Consider the following 14,973-nt stretch of genomic DNA (forward strand, 5'->3'; position numbering starts at 1 on the left):
GTGTTAACTCACAAATAAAGAAATAATAATTATTATGCATTAACATTTTTTACAAATATCAAATAATTTATTAGCTGGCAACGTCATTTTCAAATCAAAACAAAATTAAGTACAAAAACGGTTAACAGTTGTAAAGGGTACCAAACCAATTGCACACACAGCAAGAAAAAAAGATTTTCAAACTAAAAGAGTGAGTGGTGTTAAGAGTGAGTTACGTTAAGAGTGAGCTAGTGAATTAGCGCTGTAAAAGTGTAAAGAGTAAATGTACTTTGTGTAAGAGCGCTTGGCAAAGAGCAAGCGCAAGTATGGCAATGTGCTAAATAAAGTACAAAATCAGTAAAAATAAAACATCGTGTGCTAAGCAAAGAAGGTCAATAACCTCAAGAAATGATTAAACCGAAAAAAGAGAGCAAATAAAAGAATAAAAAAATTTCATTATGAAAATGCTTTAGTAGGTTGAATCAAACAAAAACCAAAAGAAAAAAAAAGAAATTGAAATGCCGGTTAGGTTTTTAAAATGAGAAATTAAAAATTAAATTTATTAATTATTATTTATAATAAATGAATTAATAAAAATATTTATGTTAAAGTAATAGTATATAGTATTCTTATTGCAATTTCATATCTAAATAAAAGAAATTTTTTTTAACTTGCAAGTAAAAAATAATTAATAATAAAATTAAATTATTTTATATATTATTAACATTAATTAAAAGAAAATCACACATTTCAGCAGCTTACCAATAATAAACACACAAACAAACACACAAACATCCACACATACACATTAAAGTATATGAACTTTAAACATAACAACGAACCCTACAAAATGTGAATGAACTTTTCTCTTATTGTTTTTGTTATACTACTTTTGATTTTATTATATCAAAGCAGCAGCAACAGCAACAGCAACACAGCACCAAACCATTTATGAGGTAAGAAAGCAGGCGCTCTTTATTTTACATATAGTGAGTGAGTGCTCGCCACTCTTTACTTTACCTATGCTATCAAACGTAGTGTGATGCTCTTAATATATTATTATCATTTCGTAGAGCTGTTGTTGTTGTTGGTGTAGCTTTACTGTGCTGTGCTGTGAACAGCATTTATGTATTTGCCCCCTTTGATATGCTCATACAAGTCAAAACATTTAATACACGCCGTCGTTTCTGTCGCTCATGTTGTGTATGTACTGTGGTCGCGGATACGGAGCGCTCTTAAGTGGCGTAAACTAAAAATTGCGTAAAATTTACGGTTAACTTTTCAAATGAATGATGTTTTTTTAAAAAATTAAATAACAAATCAATTTTTAAATATTAATTATAGTATTATTTATTAAAAACAAATAATTAACTAAAAGAAATCTTTGTGTAAAGTGCAATATTGCCAGCTGCTTTGAATCGATTTTATTATTAACAAAAAATACACTGGGTGAGGCGAGTGCAAAACATAAAAAATATACACTAAAAAAAAAAAATTTAAACAAATTCAGTGAACAAATTGTATATCAATAAGGCATAAATAAATGCAAAATATTGCAAAACAAAAAAAAATGGTTTTAACCGTAAATGATTTAAGCTAAGTGCAGTTTTCAATAAGTGCAGTAAAACAAAAAGTTTATAATAAAAAAGTTTAACTTAAGAATGTAATTAAAAATCAAAAAATAAAATATATAAAAAATTTATTTACTGAATAAATTAAGGTTTCACAGTTTATTTTATACATAAAAAAAAACAAAACAAATTAAATATTTTGTATAAATTATTTTTTAAAGTGTATATAAATTTGCCAATATTTATAAAAAAAAGTGCATATAGCAAAAATTATAGTAAAATTTCTAAAATGTTAAAATAACGAAAATAATGAAAAAAATGCTTACGTTGTTTTTCTTGTTAATTAAATTGTGCTTTCGTTGAAAAAAAAAAATTTTGTTTTTTTCAAATTTAAACGGTAAAATTAAGAAAAAAATACACAAAAAGTGCGTTGCATGCAATTTTTTTCTCGTTTGCTAAACCTTTAAAAATTTAACGGATTATGTTTAACCCGATATATACTTGGATTAGTCACCATCGCCAACGTTTGTAGGATTGTTTTTGTTGCGAATATTTTAAAGTGTAAAACTCTTTACGTGGATTTTCATGAGTCGGCAATAAATTGCATGGAAGAAAGTGGTAAGTTTTCTGATTTTTATTTTTTATACTTTATATATAGTTGTACTTATAATAAATCGGTTAAATATTTTATTTATATATAAATTTAATACTCCTACTCCTAATATACCGTCATTGTTTGAAGTAGTTTCAGTTAGATATTTTTATTAGTGGCTTGTTGTCCTCAATTAGTAGAACCGAATGATATACTACATATATAATGTATTAATATATACTCACCATATCATGCAGACTACTTATTAGTTGAGGCTTATAGATTTGCAGTCTGTAATAGCTTCAATTAAATATTTTGATCAGTGACTAGCTGTTTTTTACTTACTTACTTACTTAAATGGACATAAAAATCCGTCACATAGTTTCGGCCTGTCGCAGTATGTCTCCTCTACTTTGTGTGCCCCTTGATTAGTGTCTTATTGTTTTTAATTGTTAGTATCGAATGATGTATTCTATAGACTTACTTACTTAAATTGACATTAAAATCTGTTACAGGGTTTGGGCCTATCGTAGTACGTCTCTTTAGGCTCCTCAGCTTCGTGAATCCCTTAAACAGTTCCTTATTATTTTTTATTGGTAGTATCGAATGATGTATTCTATAGACTTACTTACTTAAATTGACATTAAAATTCGTTACAGGGTTTCGACCTGTCGCAGTACGTCTCTTTAGGCTCCTCAGCTTCGTGAATCCCTTAATCAGTGACATTATTTTTAATTGTTAATATCGAATGATGTATTCTATAGACTTTCTTACTTATTTGTATATGGAAATAATACAATCACTAGGTAATTATACAAATAATATCGCAAAGTCTAAATACATACTTAGGAAGAAACATAAATGGTACAAGCGATATATTTATTTGAACACAGACTGTGTATATTAAAGCGAGCCAAGTAGTCTCTAAGACATGTGTATTATTATAGACATATTCCAAAATGTCTTCAAAAATCGCTATGCATTATGGATCGATCGACTGTTAGATAAGTCTTCATATCTTTAAGCTGTCTTTAATGAGCAAATAAGCTGGTTCCAATTTTGTTATATATTCCTTTTCATACTTCATTTAATAATTTCTGATACGCCCTTTGAAAAATCTTTTCATTTCTTATTATATACTGAAGAGCTCAACTAATTTTTTTTGTTACATTTTCCAATGTTGTATATTAAAGACGATGTTATTAGTAAAGAACAATTCGTCGTATTCGTCGTAAATCTTAATAAATAAGATATTTTGACAATATAATCTTCCTTACGAGTATTTAACATTCAGTGAGTGCTACTCTTATGGATTTATGAAACTAACAACTGCAGTCTTATAATTTAAAAGAGGCAAAGAAAAATATGAAATGAAGTAAATCTGGAATTTAATCTGGTTTAATAATTCTTCTTCAGAATGGTTATACTCACGTTAATGACTCACAAGACAACCTGACTCACTAGGTAGCGAATGTATGAAACGGAAAGAAAGAAACTGACGCACGTTTTGATCTTTAATTAGATTTATAAAAAGGTTAATAAATTTAATTGATTACTAATTATAAACGTTTAAAGATAACATGTAATATAATAAATAAAAACTTGTCTTAAATATTGTTTGAAATAAAACAAAACTATATTGTTTGACTCACAATAGTTGCTAATGCTTCAATAGATCTATACATCTATTGAATATATGTATAGATCTATATATTTTGTTTTTTAAATTAATTTCTATTAATTTTACACTGAAAAAAATAAATCCACTAATTTTCTAAAAATTATAGATACTCTTAAATATATAGTTTACAAATATCTTGCTTTAAATATCTGTTTATAAAAGTGGTTCAAAACTACATAGTTGTGTGTAGTTCCAAAATGAACTAGTTCGTTCTTGTGGTTCATTTAATGAACTATTGTCCTTAATATTAATATTATTTGTATTTACTACTTTCATAATATACGAGTAGATTAATAATTCAATAATTCAAGAGTTGAGTACTTGGTTAGCTGTAGTTGTCTTCTTTTCATATAAAGAGAAAAAGAGAGTAAAGAGAGTAATTTATTTGACAATAGGTTGTTTGTTCTGGTTTGGGGCGGTTAAGAACTATTGTCATATTTTTTGTAACTGTCCAGATTTAATCTAAACCAGGAGAAGATTATTGAGCAGGAAGATCTTATCATTATTTGTTGATAGAATGTTTTTACTTTCATAATTAATTCTACCATAATTCGAAAATTCAAGAGTTGAGGATGATTAGCTGTTGAGACCTTAATTAGCTGTAGTTGACTTTACTTTATATAGTTCCATGAAAGAAATGATTTTCGAACTATATCTTTGAATAGATGGCGTGAAAAGATCGTAATTAATTTGACAATAGGCTGTAGATTTTGCTTAGAGGTAGGTGAGAACTCTAGTTATATTGTCTGTGACTGTTCAGCTTTGATTAAAACCAGAAGATTCTTGAGCAGGATGGTATTATTATTATTTGATGTTAGAATGTCTGTAACAGCTACAATTTTGCCTTTCATGTGAAGTGTGGAATATCTTCTGTTCAATTAGAATCGGTTAGAAGCATAAAAAATCAGTTATTTACGCAGTGCCATGCTTCATTAAGAAAGCATCAGTTAGCTTTTTCTACAAGAGACGGTTAAACATTCAATGTGGTTGCAGAGGACTGTTACCAATACTAATTCAAAAAGTCACATCGCTTAAAAGACAAATACAATATTTTACCAAACAGAAGTGCTAATGCGCGGACTGGGAGCAGTCTTATGACTGGTAAAATCAAGTTCTAGAATTTTATTCTTATTCAGTTGCAGAATCATTTTGAAAGAGCATTTTAATCCTAATCAAACATTTAGAAAGGTTTGAAACTCTTTGGGTTTTATACGGTGTCAGACTTTGACTTTCAGGATTGTTGGAACAATCAAACCTATTAATAAGTGTTATTACTTAAACGTACAAATCAATGTCTTAATCAACTGCCCTTAACTATTAAGATATAGCTAAAGCCATTGTAATTATATATTATGATGAGAGATAAGTCCTATATCTCGACTTATAAAACTTCAACAAAAATAAATGTAAATTATACTTAAACTTCACTATTAAATTTTTTATTATTTTAAATATTTTCTTATTTATATTTATTCAAATAAAACAAAAATATTAGAATAAAATGACGTCATTCAACTAAACAGTATTTTTTAATAACTAATAACTTTTCATCTTTACTTTCAGATAAAAATAACATCGGTGTCATAAAATTGGTGTAAAAATTGTAAATTGTATATAAAAAATTTGTAAATTTTTAATTTATGCATTAAGCTAAAGTTTAAAATATAAATATATATTTAAAAATATAATACAATATATACAAATAATAAATATATTTAGAAATTAAATATAGAAATTGTATATGTTTTTGATACCCAATTGTGTTCAATAGTTAATAAGTGAGTGTTTAAAATAGCGATAAATAAATATAAAAAAATTTATATACATAAATATATGTAATAATCAATTAATAAATAATATATGTTTAAATAAAAATATATAGAATTTAGATAACTAAAATATAATTATAAACAAAAAGCTTGCAATTTGGAGCATAAAAATAAATATTAAAAATATTAAATATTGTTTAAAAATTGTTAAACTGAAACAAAAGCGTAGCTGCATCTTGAAAAACAACAATAAAGTCGAGAAATAAAATTAAACAATTTATTAACAAATTTATTTAAACAAATCAACGAAACGGTTGAGCGCAACAACAAATACGGAAGCAAATTCAAGGCAAATTTTTTGATAAATAAATTTTTAAACAATTCAAAAAATCGTTTGTTTTGTTTATGAAATAGAAGAAAAATAAATTAAATACTTAAACTTAAAAGTTTTTTAAAACAATTTTTTTTAAATTAACAAGTTTATCAAATACATAAAAAACAATATATAATAATTTATAGCAGATCAAGTAACCAAAAATGGCGACAGAAAATGACGGATATTAAAAATGCGACAATTTAAAGGACATTTAAGGTAAGTCTTTTATTATTTTATTATTTTATTCTATTTTATTCTGTTTTATTCTATTTTTTATTGATTGTAAATGCAAACCTTTTCTAAGATATATTACATATCAATTGCTTAATGCTATATAATGAAAGCGATTGATTATGATCTTAAAATATTTTTCATTTCGAATATTTATCATTTTTTTATATTACATATTACCCTGTAATACAAAAGTCAAGTATTTTTTTCTTTTTTTTTTGATTTCTCAATAGTTTTATTTTTTTAGACATTTGAACTTAAATCTGCTCGACAGCCTTATATATTAAATATGCGTAAGGTTTAACTCAATGTAGTATCTCTATCGTTCTACAAAATACACATAATGTATGTCTCTGAGATCGCGTTTAACTATGTATGAGATCGCTAAAGACTTTCTATCGGTATCTCTATAAAATCAACATAAAGGTTTAACTGTTTATGAGATCGCTAAGGTCTAATAGGTTTATGTGTGGCTTACAGCCAATCAAAATAACCTAAGATTAAAATTCAAGAACTGTGGTGTTAAAGGGTTTGGGATTTTAAAATCTCGTTCTTATTTTCAGTAAAGGGAGTTTCGAATTTATTCCAAGTCTTATAGTGATCATTAGTTGTTGCATCATTAGTTTGCAAACAAAAATTCAGAATTTTAAATGAATCTTCTACTTCATTTTTGGAAGGCTGATGAACAATTTCATCCACGAAACCCTCACCGAACCCCCCGTTGCGCTTAAAATGAGATCTAGTAATTTAGAGCTATAGTACTCAATAATATCGTCATCTGTAGGAAAGCTTGATGTATAAATTTCATTGTCAAGCTGAATATAAGCATTAAGAATAATATTGGAAGTTATTTGAATTATTTTAAGCCACGCTGCCAGCGACTGGCATTTGCATAAAGAAGCAACATAAAAAAGAAAAAATTAAACATTTGGTTTGGAAAAAGGGAAATCCCCTAACACCAAAATGGATTCTTACTTAAAACAAAAATTCGACTTATAGAATGCACTTTCCCACATTCCTATTGGTACGTGACAATATTTATATTCGTGTTATAGAGAAATTCGAGTTATAGAAGTTTGAGGTATAGAAGCAGAATTGTATATAATTTGCTTTTTAAAACCCTGTTGCACTCTTTTTAGTTTGAGTTATAGAAAATTTGATTTATAGAAGTTCGAGTTATCGAAGTTTGACTGTATTTTTTAAAAATTAACTTTTTGTCACAACATGATTTAAAAAATATTAAAAAAAGAAGGATTTTTTAGATATCCCTTTAAAATTAATTCTTTAAAGGATGATATCATAAAATATTTATTATTTATTAATTATAATTAATTATTATAAATTATGATCAATTATTATAAATTTTAATTAATTATTATAAATTATAATTAATTAATTAATAATAATTAATTAATTAATAATAATTAATTAATTAATAATAATTAATTATTATAAATTATAATTAATTATTATAAATTATAATTAATTAATTTATAATTATTAATTATTAAATTAATTAATTACAATTAATAATTATAAATTTCTAGTGCTTGGTTGCTTGGAGTGCCAGGTCAGCAAATATCGTATTAATATATGTGTAAAATTGTATTCTCTACTTAAGTGTTTGTACACTCACCCTGTATATTCAATGTCTTATTGCAATTTGTCAACTTAACATTGAAATGCTTAAAATAATTTGAAATTTAAATAATGAAGAAGAATTTATGTTTAACAAAATAAAATAAATTATTTTTAGTTAAACAAATAAAAACTAACAATTAATCATAACATAATTATTTTCAAAAATATATATTTTTTTTCTAGTATCATAAAAATATCACAAATACTTAAGAAAAAGTAAAGTAAAGTGTGTCTAAAAATTGAATAAACAAATTCTTTAAAAATACACAAATATATTTTTTTTTATTTTAGTTTGATTATTTTTTTTTTATTAATACATTTTAATAAAATTACGACAAAAAAAAAAATCAAAATAAAATAAAATTTGTTGACAATTTTCTCATCTGCGGATATGGAAATATGCATTATTTACATGAATAATGAATGAATGAATGAACCGCCGCCACCTTAGTAGAGCTAAGCGAAATGCATTAATAATTCGTCATCAAGTGAGTTGTGTTGCTTCTTCTTTCTCTAACCAAATTACAAAACAATAACAACAATAATAATAACAACAATAATAACAACGACAACAATTACAACAAAAAAAGCAAGCATTTAACATGTTTTGTATGTTCTTTGCTGTTGTTGTTGTTTTTGTCTTTAGTTGTGTATATATTTTGCTCCCAGACAAGGAAGTAAAATTGAATGCTAATTTTGCAATATAAAAACAATAACAAAATTTGCAACAAATACAACAAGAAGAACAGAAAGAACAGAAAGAACAGCAATAACAACACACAAGCGCATATATACACACACACACGCACACACATTTACTATTTATGTCAACCTTTGTATTTCCTTGCAATGTTCTTTTCTATGCAAAAAAATGCATTTAAATTTTTTTTATTTATTTTTCATATAAGTTTTATGTTTTGTATGCATTTTTATTAGATGTTTCAAAGTTTATTGCTAGTAGTTATATACTAATATATTTAGATAAATATATATATACAAGTATTTTTTTGTAAGAAACAAAATGTATTTAGAAAATAATAGTCAAAACATTTAATGTTATTTTTTATGTTCGTTTTTACTATGTTTCTATGAATATTACTATATAGTCATATATTCTGATTTCTTTTTAAATATTTTGAATAATTTTTAAATAATAATAATAGACACAATTACAGTAATCTCCCCTATAACGCGGTACCATCATAACGCGTTTTCATACTACGCGATTTCAATCCCCCGTATAACATGGGCATTCTTCCATATAATGCGGGGATTTGTACAGTTCATAATTAGCTTCGCATACCTTTGCACGTGTGTTTACGGGGTATACGGGGTATACGGGAATACCCCTATAACGCGTTTTCCTATAACGCAGAACTAATCTACCGCGTTGTAGTCGGGATTATTGTATTTTGATTTTGATATAATTTATTTTTGTATTTTATTTAGAAAGAGTAGTAATTGATTGTATTTGGAGAGTGTAAAGGTGTTGTCGGACCTCACCAGTAGGAGGCTGTTAGAAGACAGGTTCTTGGTGTTGGTGGATCTTTGAAATTAATTTTCTCATTTAGTTTTATATCTCTAAAATTAATAATATAAATACTTAGCTAAATAGTTGAAGAGTTAAGGAGGAACTCTTCACATATGAATTGTACTTTTCACACATATCAGGTTCTTCACAAGAACATCATTTCACTCTACCGCTTATTTGTAGTCTGCGCTATTTGCAGATTAATTAATACATTCCTTTTATATAATATAATTTCAGAAAAGAAAAACAGATCGTAAAAACATATCAATACAATGTTGGGTATTACGTCGGGGAACTGTTATTAACACGAAGTTCTAGTAGTTAGTCTATTTGACAAATTTTGGTCATGAGATAGTGAAAGAACCGATACTTCTAGACAGAGTCCATAGTGATTAAATGCCGTTAAGGTTAAACACCACGGTGGTCTTAACACACATATTAAAATAGTTCAACAATAAGTGCCCACATTGAAATACTAAAAAATTCCCCTAGCACTAATTGTTACTCAATATATTCGAACAAAGTTGTTTCCTTAGGAGGATCGAAGTCCATCTCATACCTCTGTTGTTCTTAAAGTCACAGTACTCGTTTGCAAAATCTAAATTCACATTGTATGAAAATGATCAATATAGTACTTCTTTTCACTTAATTTAGGTTTTAACTAAAACCAGCACAATACTACAATTAAAGGAGCCAACCTCAATTGGTCATGGCAGTCGAAGCAGTGAGTCCTGCTCCCCATGGTATCAGATTAACAACATCAGTCAAATGTTATTCGATTTCGAAATTACTTCCCAGAAGATTTAATTTAATAATGATAATATTTCTGTCTGCTTATTACAACCAATATTCGTATGTGTCTCTAATATCAATTGTTATTTTATAGGTTTTGTTGTTGTTAATTAGTTTGAATTAAATTAAAAAATTAAGTTTTTATTTAATTTACATATACACGTATATGTAATAATGTTATTGCCATCTCCTCTTCTTTTCGTCTGGGCTGCTACAAAACACCATCACAGCTTTAAAATTGTAAATCTATAGAATTAAAAAATTTACAGTCTCTTTTTACTACCGTATTTGAGTATAAGTCTACCTTGATAAATCTGGATGATGTCTGTAAAATCTCCCTTCTTTCCGTTAATAACATTTTGGTTGTGAAGAAGAGACTGACTTCCACATTCAGTAGTTAGTAGTTAGTAGTTAGCAAGCAGTACGACATGACGCCTTTCAGCAGTCCTATAGATCCAACCATCGAAAGGGTAGTTTTGAACGGTAATCAGCAAAAGACGTACTTTAATTATAGTATTATTGTCATCAACATGTATGCGGGTGCTAACAGTTGTTTGTACATTTTGAGTTTGATCCTCGTTTGCTTCTCCACTACCTTTTTCAGTTATAGCAATCAGGCTTTTTAGTATACGAGGAGCAGGCGCATATATCTTTAGCATTTTTGGACGTAAACTTAAAACTTTTTTAGCTGAAGAAGTGAACTGAACTGAAAATGTACAATTTTTTCTATATTTTGTATGTATTTCTGATTGTCAAATTCTTTCAAAAAGTAGCTTGTTACTATGTTTTAAATTTATTTTAAATTTATTTTTTTATTGTCATAAAAATATTTTTATTAACTTCTGTCAAAATTCAAAATTTTATACTAGAAATAGAAAATTAAACCATAAGATTGTACATTGATAGTAAAAGTTAAACACTTATTTTCCAAGAAACGCATTACCTTTGATAATATTTCTATAAGAGATTTTTGTTTCAATATTATTTATAATTTTCAATAGTCCATTTTTACCTTTTGATATTTCGTTTTGACATTTGTCTCCATAGTAACTATTGCTTTTCTTTCGTTTGTTTTAATATCAAAATATAGTTACAGTTTTTTTAAAAAACATGTACTTATACCAAAAAAATGGAAAAGGACTTCGTTTTTAGCAAAGATAATAGATAGACAATAATAGTTGTTCAAACCAATATTATACCCTATGGCAAAAATTTTTCAATCTATCCAATCTTTTAATAGCTCTCCAATCGAGAGAAAAATAACACATACCAGTTTTTTATTGAAGATTCTATATTGTTATATTTGCGCACCACAGATTAAAATGACTTCATTGCTTTGCTTAAAATTGTCGTAATCAGATAAAATGAGCCATCAAATTCTCACTTTTGCTCTCAGTTGACATATATATGAGCAAAACCTTCTTCTTCTGCGGGATAACTCCCCCCAGGATCGCTTTCGTATTACTTATAAGGGAGGATCCCTTATAAGTTGACCATCTATGCCATATACTTCTCATGCGCAAAACCTTTAAAAACTACAATATTTAATTATAACTGATAATAATGTGAAGTACACGTATTTCGTTATGTGTTTCTACCGGAGAATCGGTCTATCTCAAGGTCTTCTTCATCCAAGTTTTTTCAAATACATTTTTTCACTGAACTATACCTCAACTTAATCACTCTACCGTAGACACAATATACCTCTCTACCTTCTTCCTTCAATAACTTTTCCAAATTAGTTTTTAATTGAAACATCGTCACCCATTCACACAACATGCTCAAGTTAAACTATATTAATGTCGTGATAAAGCTTTCATAGCTCGTGGCTTATTATAATACGGTAGTCGTCGCTAATTGGTAAAGGACTAGAGATCTCACGAAACACATTACTCCCGAAAGCTTCCAGTGCTGTTTCATCATACTGTGATAGCGTTCATGCTTCTAACGTCATAAGATAAGCTAGTTTCTCTAATTCTAACGGACAAAATTCATTGATGCGACCATAACTGTTTATTTATTGAATATTTATTAATTTTAAGGACGTGTGCGAGTTAGGCTAAGTTGCGTTCTAAATGAGGGAAATTCTAAGTTGTGCCGATAATGTAGTGATGTGTCGATACGTGTTGGTAAATAGCTAAATGTGTGCAGTGCAAGAAATCCCAAAAAATCTCCCATTTGGTTTAGCATCAACTTAGCCTAACTCGCACACGTCCTTAGAACGATTTTTTTACTATCATATAACTATCATTATAAGAATCATCATATAACTACCATATAAGAATCATTATATACTATTATATAAGAATAACTACACAGAGTAGTATTATTAATCTCATCTATTGATTCATGGAATTTAAACGTAATTGATTCAAGCTAATATTTTCGAATGTTGGTGTTAATAACAGAGTCGAAATACAAGCTAAAAGTCTTATGATGATAACATCATTTTAAGAGGGTGTTAAATTTTTTATATCTCGAATCATATTCCACAATAGCTTCGACAGATAGCTCCTGTTTTGAAGATAAAGACCTTGACATTCCACCATAGTTATTAGATAATAGTAAGCTTTCAAGTGGGATCTGTACTCTTTTAAATATCTGAATTTATATTTTTACTTAATTTAGAGGGTTTTCGAATAGCAAAGAAAGAAACAAGGGACAAACATAAAAATTTTATTTTTAATTTTTATTGAAATTTGGCTGACCATACAACGCTGTTTCGAGTATTGCCAAGTACTCTTCATCAGTGGTGTTAGGAAATATTCGAATTTTTAATTAGTTTATAGTCCGTATATGATTTATTTGGACTGCAAGTGCCAGGGTTTTTACTTAATATTATAACTTATATTTTCTGGGTTGGCTCTGGTATTAAAAAGTTTCCTCATACATGATTTAATATACTTCTTCAGTCTTTTAGCAAGGCCTCAAACGCTACGAAGCCAGGCTATGAGAAGATTTTAAGGTACCATGATACATTACGACGAATGACATCCTCAGGATCCGATCAAAAAATACATAAAGCATAGTATTTACGAAAACTGACAGGCTTACCAACACCGCGTTATCGAATCTCAGAATGGTAACAGGCTCTTCGGGGTGATATGCAAATCTGAGGTCAATTATTGCTTACTCTGATGAAATGATAAACAATAATGCAGTCAAGGCGTAAAGAGGGGTTATGAAGAAACCTCGCAGTTAATAGAGAATCGAAGTGCTCAAGTGCAATGACTCAACTAGCCTCAACATAATAATAAATACATATATTTCTATTGTTATGATATGTTTAGACTATTGCACTTAATTTGTCAAATATGCAGCGACATGTTCTATTATTCATACTAAATTCATACAAAATTAATCTAAACACATGCTAAAGAGGTTCGATAAGTCAAGGTGTAAACAACTTAGCATTCGTATAAATTTAATATAATTATAGAGAACTACATCATTAATCAAATATTTTTAACTAAATTGTAAAATTTTTTTATATTTTTTGTCAAGAAATATTTAAATAAATAAATTCCATTTATTTTAAATTCATCATATATATTTATATGTATAATAATATATACATATGTGTATATCTTTAAAATTACATCACATCTCTGACTGCCCTACTCTTTTCAGACAATTTAATAAATTCTAAATTTTCTCTCTTAAATAACTAAATCTTTTGTACTCATCGCTTCGCTCTGTTTACACTCCCCAAACCATTTTAAACGTTTGTTATATTTGCTTATCACCAAGAAAAAAACATTCAATGCAAACACACTGAACAAAAAAAGAAAAAGCAAAACAAAACAAAACAAAAACAGAAAAAAAAAACAAACCAAAAATTTCGTCATTGCCGAAAATTTCGAACATGAACGAATGCTTTTACTGAGTTCATTGAACTTTGCTATTGAAATTTCGGGAATACAAATTCATACAAAATAGCACACGCACACGCATACGCATTCACAAACACACGCACAACATACACACCGACAAACTCAAATGAATTTGTTAATAAATATTTCTGGTTGCTGTTCTGCTGCTTATTCTGTTTCTTCTACTGCTGCTGCTGCCGCCACAGCCGCCACTACTGTTGCTGTTCTTGTGTTGTTGATGTTCTGTTTTTGGGTTGTTTGATAATGGGAGCAACAACAGGGGGTGTAGGGCTGAAACCATAGCTTTTAGATACAATTTGGTGGGGTTTGTTAATGCCATATAACTGTGTAAGTGTGTAAGTATGTTTATGTTTATAATGTTAAAGTGTGTGTGTATGTTTTTATGCGCATTTTGGCCATCAAAATGTAGTGACAAGGGCGCCAGCGTAGAATTGGTTTTGAAGTTGTTTGCTTAAGGGGGGATGATTATATTAAAGCATATCAAATAAATGCTTTATATTCTGTTTTCCTTTTCCTCTTGCATTTTTTTTTTTCTTGGTTTTATATATTGTATTTTATTAGAACGTTCATACGTGGGTTCATTGAAGATATTGTCAGTGAGATTTTATGGGATTTAAGGAAGATGCATATAAATTGGTAAAATATTTTATAAATTCTAATTTGTTTAATATTAAATTTAAGCTTAGTTGTTTTTTTCAAACGTGATTTATATACTCTGTACCCTACCGGGAAAAGATATATTTGTGTTTATTTATATATTTGTAAGGATTTGTGGGAGACCTCCCAAATCATGTGTATGAAGCAATTATATTGTATATCAGCATGATGTGATGAATATATTTAGCAATTTAAGCAATGGGACTTAGCATATCACTTCGTGTATCGAACCATTGCAATGTCTTTCAGACAGCGTACTA

The 14,973-nt window shown here is 27.8% G+C and overlaps 1 long non-coding RNA gene across 1 annotated transcript; it reads right to left on the bottom strand.

Annotated features, from left to right (window-relative positions):
- Window positions 1–10,283: 10,283 nt before the first annotated feature.
- LOC119670092 lies at window positions 10,284–10,905 on the bottom strand. The gene is made up of 2 exons (XR_005251675.1): window positions 10,468–10,905; window positions 10,284–10,409 (listed from the first exon to the last, which is right to left on the bottom strand). It is a non-coding gene; the product is annotated as an uncharacterized LOC119670092 (long non-coding RNA).
- Window positions 10,906–14,973: the final 4,068 nt, after the last annotated feature.

Source organism: Teleopsis dalmanni, chromosome 1 (assembly GCF_002237135.1).
Source record: "Teleopsis dalmanni isolate 2A chromosome 1, ASM223713v2, whole genome shotgun sequence".
Lineage (NCBI taxonomy): Eukaryota > Metazoa > Arthropoda > Insecta > Diptera > Diopsidae > Teleopsis > Teleopsis dalmanni.